The following is a 10,496-nucleotide window of genomic DNA, read 5'->3' as shown; positions in this document are numbered from 1 at the left end:
ACACACCTAATCTGTATGATAAAGTCTATTGCTCCTAAGCTACAAGCAGCAGGGTACTGTACTGAATACTGTAGGCAGTTGTAACACAATGGTAAGTATTTGTGTATCTAAACATAGAAAAGGTACAATAAAAATACAGTACTATAATCTTACGAGACCACTGTTGTACATGTGGTCTGTCATCGACTGAGACGTCATGGGGCACATGACCATATTACATGTTTTAGAATCAAGATTAGACTCTAAGCTTTCCAACAACCCTATTGTCCTGTTACTTGTTTCAGGGCTCAAAAACATTGTTGAGGCTGTGGCATGTTTTGTGCTATATAATCTGCTCATATTCCCTGAGATTTCTCTTGTGAAAAACTGTCCATGGCTTTGTTCTTGGACATGCTGAGCCACAATGTGGAACTTTCCCATAATTTACTATGCCAGTCACTGCAGCCCTTCTGAGAGGCTGGAGAGAACTCTGTTTCTTTTTCTGTTGTTTTTTTTTTTCTACTGATATTTTGTTAAAAATTTAAGTAGACTTTCCCATCTTAAACTGACAGCAAAAAGAAGAGGCTAATAACAGAAGGAACTATCAACCACTGTTGTTGTTTCCATTCATGCTTGTTCTTTATGAAATGTTTCTGTGCATGGAGGGAAAAAGGCTCTGAGAATACAGCTAGAACCCACCGTGCCCACAGAGACACTGGCTGTTTCCTGGCATTCTCTTTGGTGGTGGGAAGCATCTTTTCCCAGACTCACCTATGGTGACACAGACTCAAGTTTGAAAGCATCAGCACTGTTTCTGTCCCAACACCTGCCTTTCTCGGGAATCACACATATTGTTAGTGTTGAGATAACACATTTTGAACCTTTATTTTTATTTTCTGTGTGCTTTTATTGCCCAGAAAGTGTGTGTGTGCGTGTGTGTCTGTCTGTCTGTCTGTCTACGGTGAGGGGAGGTGGGAAGAGGGAGAGGGCAAGGAAGGAGAAGGAAGCAAAGACACTTAAGAAACATCACTTGCTTTGAAGTTAGTGCAAAACTAATATTTTGGGTAAAAAGCTTTTCCTTTGCCAGAGCAAATATTTGATTGCTTCAATTCTTCTAAAATATTCTATTTTCTTCTTGTTTCAGCATCTAGTAAATTTTGGGCAGTCCTATTTAGCAAAAGAGAATGAATCCAATCAGCATGTCTCAGAAGGTACAGCAATAGGGTTGGAGGAAAAATAATGTATGAGAAAAGTGAACTGCAGTGTGCTTTTAACTCATTTATAACAGTTAATTAAACTAAATATCTGACTGGCAAATTAACCACTTTGAAGATATTTTGTCACGAGAGTGATGGTGGTGAAAGGTACAGGTGATACCTTGTATGTGCCAATCAGCCATTTATCTTACTGGCCAGCCAGAAAATGGCTTTCATTAGTTATATAGCTTTATGGAACTAAACTCATTTCTTTGAGGTGTGATGGCACAATAAAGAGAATATTCCCATGCGACTGAGGCCAATCTTCTGTTGTGCCCAATAGGCCACTTTCCGAGTGATAGCATTTTCGAAATTTGAGGTTTGTAGGGCCAGTCGCTGAGGCCGATGACTGCAGGCAGGTCCCTTTTCCTTTGTTTGGGTCAGTGGCCCTGAGGTGAGCTGTGCTGCTCTGGTTCTTGTTTGGTTTATGCATGATGGCATCCTCTGTTCAGGTCTAAGGTTTCATGTCTTCACCAGTAGAAACAGGATACCTTCTCAATTTTTAAATTAGAACTGCAAGTTTAATTCTTTATCAAATCATCTAAATATGATAACCCCAATCAGTAATTAAAATTCCCCCAGTTAAAAAATTGTATTCATCCCTGAGAGGTCTGAGAAACAAAATTTAAAACAAAAATAAACAATTTAAAATTTAAAAGGGAGCTCTCAGATTCTGTCTGTCTAAGCTTCTCATTTTAAAGGTGAAAACGATACAGTTATCACGTACAGCTCTAAAGGTTCTGTTGTCAGTGTTTTATATGTGTATGATGTGGGGTGTGTGTGTTTTGTGTGTGTGTGTGTGTGTGTGTGTGTATGAACTGATTCTTGTAAGCTGATGAGGTCGTTATGATTATTTATTTATTTATTTATTTGAGACGGAGTCTCGCTCTGTCGCCCAGGCTGGAGTGCAGTGGTGCGATCTCGGCTCAATGCAAGCTCCGCCTCCCGGGTTCATGCCATTCTCCTGCCTCAGCCTCCCGAGTAGCTGGGATTACAGGCGCCGACACCAGGCCCAGCTAATTTTTTGTATTTTTAATAGAGACGGGGTTTCACCGTGTTAGCCAAGATGGTCTCGATCTCCTGACCTCATGATCCGCCCGTCTCGGCCTCCCGAAGTGCTGGGATTACAGGCGTGAGCCACCGCGCCCGGCCGAGGTCGTTATGATTATTATTATCCCTGCTTTACAGGTAAGAAACCTAGGCCTCGAGGGGTTCATTTACCTTCCGTGGTCAAAGATCTAGCAGTAGCAGCAGCAGACGCAAGTGCAACCAGGTGTCCTCTGGAGGACTGAGGTCTCCACCACCTTGGAGGAAATCAAGACGCAGAGGAAAGAAGGCTCTTGCCAAGGCCACACAGCTGCTGGTGGCAGCAATTGCACTGAATAGTGAAAATACATAAAGAGCAAAATTTAAATAAATAGCTTCATACGGGACAGACCATAATTGATCTTACTTTTCTCTTATTTATCAAGGTTTAGTTTGTTTTCCAATTTTGCTGTTAGAGAAAAATGTCCAGACATCTTTTAAACAAGTCTTGGCCTAAATTTGTTTAGATAAGATTTCTAAAAGGAATAATAATAATAATTATATATATATATATATATATAGAGAGAGAGAGAGAGAGAGAGAGAGAGAGAGAGAGAGATGAATCCTCACTCTGTTGGCCAGGCTGGAGGGCAGTGGTGTGATCTCGGCTCACTGCAACCTCGGCCTCCCGGGTTCAAACGATTATCCCACCTCAGCCTCCCAAGTAGCTGGATTACAGGCATGCACCCCATGCCCGAGCCACTATGCCCAGGCAGGAATAGTAATTTATGTCCAAAGTTATACAGAGTCTTACCAAGAATGATTTTACTAAAATTCACTTTTACTAGCACAAGAATGAGCATTTCACTGTACACAATCCATATTAAATACATTTATTAAAAATAACTGAATAAGCACTCAATAATTTGAGAGGCATTTCAAAATTTGCTGTAATCTGTGTTTAAGTGGTTGTGAAATTAATTTTTGTTTTTCCAAGAATTTTTAATTCAATACCTTTATTCGTTTTTCTTTTCTTTCAGGTTTTTAAAAAATAAATCTTATCTATTAAAATATTAACTCTGTGACAGTCACATTCTTTGATTTTCATTCTCTCCAAATACTCTTCTATTCACCCATTCCCTGACTAGGGGTAGAGAGGTCACTTGTATGTGATGTCAGCACCTCTGCTGTCCTTCCTAATGTCTTGCTCCTTGGACTTGTGGACTCACATGGATCTTGGATTATCGGAATGACAGGCCAAGAAGGTAGGATGTGGGACGTTATCTTGGACAGCTTCCAGTAGTTCCACTTGTTTACACACTCTTTCTTTTTGTTCCTTATGCTGCTATTATATTTTTGAAAAACTTGTACTTCATACTGTAAGTAAGTATTTGGATGTCAAGTCTATTGCCCAGTAGGGAGAAACAATGACCTATCGGATATATGTGAATATACACATATATGTATACATATATGTATTTATATTGATAAAGGAAATATCTGTGTGTATATGCACTTGTGTATATATACATACAAATAAATATAAAATAAAAATGAATATATATCTTATGCAAACATATATTTTATAATCTATCAATATATTAATCTAAAATTATTATCAATTATATATCATAATATATACTGTATAAGTTAGGTATATTAATTATAAATGATTACTATTTAATAAAATTATCTAGATGATATGGTTTGGCTCTGTCCCCACCCAAATCTAATCTTGAATTTTAGTTCCCATAATCCCCATGTGTGGTGGGAGGGACCTGGTGGGAGGTAATTGAATCATGGGGCAGTTACCCTTATGCTGCTGTTCTCAAGATAGTGAGTAAATTCTCATGAAACCTGATGGTTGTATAAGGGGCTTTCCCCTCTTTGCTAGGCACTTCTCTCTCCTACCCCTTTGTGAAGAAGGACGTGCTTGCTTCCCCTTCAGCCATGATTGTAAGTTTCCTGAGGCCTTCCCAGCCATGTGAGTCAATTAAGACAAAAACTTTCCTTGTAAATTACCCAGTCTTGAGTATGTTTTCAAAGCAGCATGAGAATGGACTAATACACTAGAATATAAAAATATGAATAAATTTAATAACATTAATATACAACAATAATCATGTATACATACATATCTAAGTGTAAACATAAATATACAGTATTATTTGGGAAAACCTCTCAAACCGTGTTTCCTCTGCTCTGATACCACACATCAACAATCAACACAGAAGATTCTGTGATCCCAAATGTGTGAGGATTTTTTCCCACTGGCAAGCAAACAATCAATTCTGCAGCAGACACCAGGTGAGTGTCCTTCAATTCTATTCCAACATTATCTACCTGGAGACAGCATCAGATTCCACACGTTGGGGGCTCAGTCCCCAAGACTGCCCTCCACCCCGACACTAGTCTCCAGTCTGGACTTCTGGAACTTCTGATCAATGGGCTTCAATTTGGGGTTCCCGTGACTCCCTCTTTGGCTCAATTAATTTGCTGGAATGGCTCACAGAACCAGGGAAACACTTACTTGCATTTATCAGATTATTATAAAGGATATTGCAAACGACACAGATGAAGAGATGCGTAAGTTGAGGTATGGGGGAAGAAGCAAGGAGCTTCCATGCTTTCTCTGGGCATCATCCTCTAGGAACCTCCCTGTGTCCAGGTATGTGGAAATGCCCCCAACCTTGTCCTTTCGGGGTTTTATGGAGGCTTCATGACATAGGCATGACTGATTAAACCATTGGCCATTGGTGCTCAACTTGACCTTCAACCCCTCTCCCCTCCCAGGAGGTTGATGGGTGGGTCTGGAAGTCCCAACCCTCTAATCCTTCCTTGGTCTTTTTGGTGACCAGCCCCACCTTGAAGCTATTAGTCAACATTAGCATGCAAAAAGACAGCACTTAGAGATTCTAAGGACATTAGGAGTTGTATCTCAGGCAGGGGGAAAACAGAAGGAAGGCCAAATATATATTTCACAGCATCACAAGTGCATATGATATAGGAGTTGAAAAGAAAGTACTTAGTCAGTTAGTGAGGGTACAGAAGTCCTCAGTAAAGTTTTCCTTTTAATCAAAAGTGGCCCCCAAATCATTATTTTTCTAACAAAGAGCAGCCTGTAAAATCAAGCTACAGACATAAACAAGCAAGCTGAAAGCTTGCATGGGTGAATGCCAGCAATTGTGCCCATAGTAATGTACTACCTGGGCTAGGCATGTTCAAAGTGGTGGCTCCATTTTCTCTTTTTGCCAGCCACTCTATTGTAAGGAGCAGACAAGACGGTGAAGGTCAAGTGGAAAGTCCATTTGCATAATAAGATTAGGGTGGGACTACCAGCCTTCCCCGCCTGCTATGTAAATGTCCCACCTGGTCAAGCCAATCCATGAGCCCTAGGGAAAGCAGACACCACCTCCTCAAGCCTGCCTATAAACTCTGCTGTGGTCTGACACTGTCCCCCTTTCTGACACCTCTCTCTCACAAGGAGCTGCTCTCCTCTCTCCTTTCTTCTGCCTATTAAACTTTCCACTCCTTAACCCACCCACATGTGTTCATGTCCTTAATTTTCTCAGCACAAGAGGATGAACCCCTGGTACTTACCACTGACAATGATGCTGCTTCACATATAATGTAAATATATATTTAATAACCTACATATTTCTACATATATTGATGTGTACACACACACACACACACACACACACTCAAATGTGGGCCATTACAGATGTTAATTTCTAAAAGAATGGTGCAGACAAATGCCGCGATTGAGGAGATTTGCTGCTTTGAGATTGGGGCTGGACAGGCTTAGCCTGGCACGAGCACTTGCAGCCTTGCACTAAGGAATGGGAAGTCCCCACAGACTGAAAATCTTCAGGGAGGACATCCTTAATAAGTTCAGCCAACTTTTTTCTGAGCATATCTTTCCCACCAAAAATCACTTTCCAAAGGTTCGTGTCAGGTAACGAACATAGCACGTTCTCAAGAGAATAAGCTAGTTTGAATTAGAGGGTTAATTTAGGTGAACAGTGGCAAAATTGTGGCGATAGTGAGTTGCGTTTTGAAGTGTTGTAATTTTTGACCTGTTAAATAGGTTTTAACCTTTGGCAGGAGTAAAGAGCCATTGGAGGTTTTTCTGGAGGAGACTGACCTGCACAAATTACTTTTGTAATAAAGAATTACATTAGAAATAGAAGTTAGATGGACTGAGACACAAACTTGAGACAGGGAAGCTAAAGGAGAGTGGGTAGCATTATCCTGGGTGAACCGCAAGGAGGGTGTCGGGGTGGCTGTGTGAGGCATCCCTAGAGGAGGGCTGGGAGCTGACTGCATGCTGGGATTCAGATGGGAAGAGTCAGATGACTCCATGTTTTATAAACATGTAGTTGACAGAAATAGCACAGTCAAGAAGGAACTTTGGCTTTGAGGAAAATACATGATCTATTTTGTGTAGGCAAAGCAGAGAATCAGGTGAAAAGCTATCACCTTCTTTTAACTTGTTAACAACTCTTATAAAATCTGCCAGGGACAGGGACATAAATGATGGTAATACACATAATTATTATGGGGTTTCAGGAATCTGTGTTTCTCTTTCCCCTATTAATTCTGAAATATGGCGAGGCTGTGTTCAGATTTCAAAGAAGCACTAAATCTCTCAGGTCATTCTTTACAATCTGCGGCCATATTTTTCCACTAGAGCAAACCATTTCCTTTTTACTGGGTTTTTCCCTCCCTCCCTCACTCCCTTTCTCCCTTTCTTTTTTTCTCTCTTTCTTTTCATCTTTCTCTTTCTCCTTTCTTTTCTTTTGGTCTTTTTTCTCTTTCTTTCTCTTTCCCTTCTTTCCTTCCTTCTTCCTTGATTCCTTCCTCCCTTCCTTCTTTTTTCTCTTTCTTCTTTAGAATACATTCAACTCTGGTTTACATGCCCTAAGAGTTAATAGTATTTAAAAGTTGATACCCTTATTTAGTAAAAATAACAGTTGGGACTGGTTTAGTTTCTAACACAGGCTTCCCTCTTGTCTCCATTGGCAATATTGGTTGACAAATTGTCATACTGCCTAAACTAATGAAATAGCTCTTTATGATTTTGGAGGAGATGCCCTACAGAATTTGTATCAAATGAATTGTAACTCCTAAAGGTTTACTGTGCTTTTTGGAGGTGCTATATAAATGCCAGAGCCTCAGGGCAAGATCACTTATCATCTAAGGTGGGCTAGGGAGATCCTTCAGCTATTCCTGCTTCAGGAGAAAGGAAGCTGGCTTGAATAACCCACACACCAAGGTTCATAGTTGATTATTATGTCATATCTGAAGATAGAATGTTTTGGTTTTATTTGCTAGAGTAAATAATCAAGCAACAAAAGTGTGAAGGGGACTCCCTTTAATTGCTTCCACCCTCTACCATAGACCTCTTAATAAGATAAGAACATAAAAAAGTAAACAATATTTTAATTTCAAATTTCTGGTTAACAAAAAATTATTGGAAATTCTTACTATTGGGAAGAGAATTTCTACTTCCATGTCCTGGAAACATAACAAAGGCAGAAAAAGAATATTTGGGACAATGTTTAAGTTTTACATTTTTCCAACTTAATAATGAAGCGGTGACATTGTCTGGTGTAAATACCTGGGGTTCATTGTCTCATGCCAAGAAAATTTAGGACACAGACACTCATGGAGGAGTTTAGGAGTAGAGGTTTAATAGGCAGAAAAAAGAGATAGGAGAATAGCTCTCTCTCCGGTGAGAGAGACAAGGGCTTCTGAAAGGGAAAGACTGGCCAATGGCAGAGTGCGCCAAGTTTTATAGACAGGTTTGAGAAGGTGGTGTCCGACTTATGTAGGACGCACAGATTGGTTATATCAGGTGTGAGGTTTACATAGCATGAGAAGAAGGCTGGCCGCCCCACCCTAACGTTATTATGCAATTGGGCTTTCCACTTGACCGGTGCCATCTTGTCTGCTCCTTCCTGTACACGTGGTTGGCAAAGGGAAAGAGAGATGGAGCTGCCATTTTGAACATGCCTAGTCCCCGTAGGTTTTTCCTGCTGACCTTCACCCGTGCAAGCTTGCAGCTGGCTTGTCTATGTCTGCAGCTCCATCTTACAGGCTGCTCTTCTTAGAAAGTGACTTTGGGTCTCCTTTTCACTAAAAAAGAAAACCTTTACCGAGCACTTTTGTACCCTCACTATCTGCTCAAGTAATTTCTTTTTAACTCCTATATCAACAACAGGACTAAACAATGAATTGTAACATTTTAAAGTCAGGGTTGATTAAGGTATAATTTACATATGGTGACGGGGTTCTTGATATACTACCCCAAAATACGTTACCTTGGCACTTGGGGAAATGGCAGATGCAGAAAGGTCACTCTAACCTTCCCTTGCTCGTCTCCCATGAAACAGGTCATAAAATAACTCTGACCTTCCTCTAAAGTAGAAAATAAAACCTTCACTTCAGGGCTGCCCTCCCTATGTCCTAGGAAAGGAACATCTCTATCCTTCAAGACACAGAGCTGTCAAGTAGAATCTGAAGAAACAGGCCTTGCTCAAGTTACCCCAATTTATTACTATTATATCAAGGCTTTTGGCCTCCAATCATATTTCTCTACTATACACTTCTTCACCAAATTTAGCATAAAAATACACAGGTTTTGCTGTTTTGTTAGGCCTTCACTTGTGAAGTCTTCACGTTATGTATAACTTGTGTTAAATAAATATGTATGCCTTTCTCTTGTTAATCTTTTGTTTTCGACTCTCAGTTATGAACCTAACAATGAAAGAGGAAAACAAATCCTTATCGTACTTCATGATCGACGCAATCATGATGCAGAATGTGTCCGTCACCCCCAATTTTCCCTGCCTCATGGCAGGCGGTCGTCTTTCCTGAGACCCAGCCCTGCAGCCACTCGTCTGCTTTCTGTTCCTGGTGTTGCCTTCTCTAGATTGGCATCTAAATGGAAACACAGTCTGTGCCTCGTTTCTTTCATGTAGACTAATATTTTTGATATTCATTCGTTCTTGATCGTATCAGTAGTTGTTTCCTTTTCATTGCTTCGTAGAGTTCAGGTGTATAAATGTACCAGAATTTATTCACCAGTTGATGGAAATTTTGATTTTTTTTCTTTTCCTCCAGTTTTTGGCTAGTGTGAATAAACCCACTGTAATATTTGCATGCAAGTATTTATGGGTACATATGTTTTCATTTCTCTTGGGCAACTATCCAGGAGTGTGATTGCTAAGTCTTACAGGAAATATACGTTAAACCGTATAAGAAACTGACAAACTGTTTCCAAAGTGGTTATACCATCTTGCATTCCTACAAGCAATTTATGAGAATTCCAGTTACTCCTCATCCTCATCAGCATTTGGTATTTTCCACATATTATAAATTTAATTAGTATTCTATGCATTGTTTCAAATATTATATATAACCTTGTGGGTTCTGTCCAGTTGCAGAGAATTATTATTATGGCCAATCCAAATCCTCTAGCTCAATTTTCATTATAGTTTGGAGGACAGGTTAGTGTTACAGAAATCATTATTTGCTTCTGCTTAGAGCAAAGGAATTAATTACAGCTTCTATTAGAAATTTTTTCTTCCTTTTATTAAACCAATATTGATTGATTGCCTATCATATGACAAATACAAATAACATGTGATTCCTGCCTTCTGGGAATTCATGTTCCTGTGAGGGAGGTGGACCAATAAATACAATTGCAATATAATGTGGTTCATGCTAAATCTCAGAGGGGGAATGGCTACTCAGTTCAGCATGAGACCTTTAGGTGTTATTAGTATTTCTCATATCTAAAAGCAGAACTGACTCTGGAATGGCAGGAAAATCGTTGAAGTTCATGTGGCTGAGAGGTTTTCATTCCCCCCTGACACCAAAGATGTGGTATCTTTTTCAGCATGGATTCTCCAATTCTCCAACATCAACTGAGTGTTCAACGATTCGATTCCATTCTGACACTTGGTTCCACAAGACTGTCTCCATTTCAGATGCCAGCCACAAATGGGTCGCCCAGGCTACCCACATTTTTGCCTGGCTGATTACAAATCTGGAGGCTCCCTTGACATCTCCTAAATCTGGAGGTTCCCTTGACATCTCCTTTTGCAGGTTTGAAAACTCACTAGAATGACTCACATAACTCAGAGAAAGCATTACTTACTATGATTGGTTTACTATGAAGAATGTAGCTCAGGAATAGCCACATGCGACAGATGCACAGGGTAAGGG

Source organism: Pan troglodytes, chromosome 23, assembly GCF_028858775.2.
Source record: "Pan troglodytes isolate AG18354 chromosome 23, NHGRI_mPanTro3-v2.0_pri, whole genome shotgun sequence".
NCBI lineage: Eukaryota > Metazoa > Chordata > Mammalia > Primates > Hominidae > Pan > Pan troglodytes.
The sequence above is the reverse complement of the archived record's forward strand: the minus strand, read 5'-3'. Positions refer to the sequence as shown.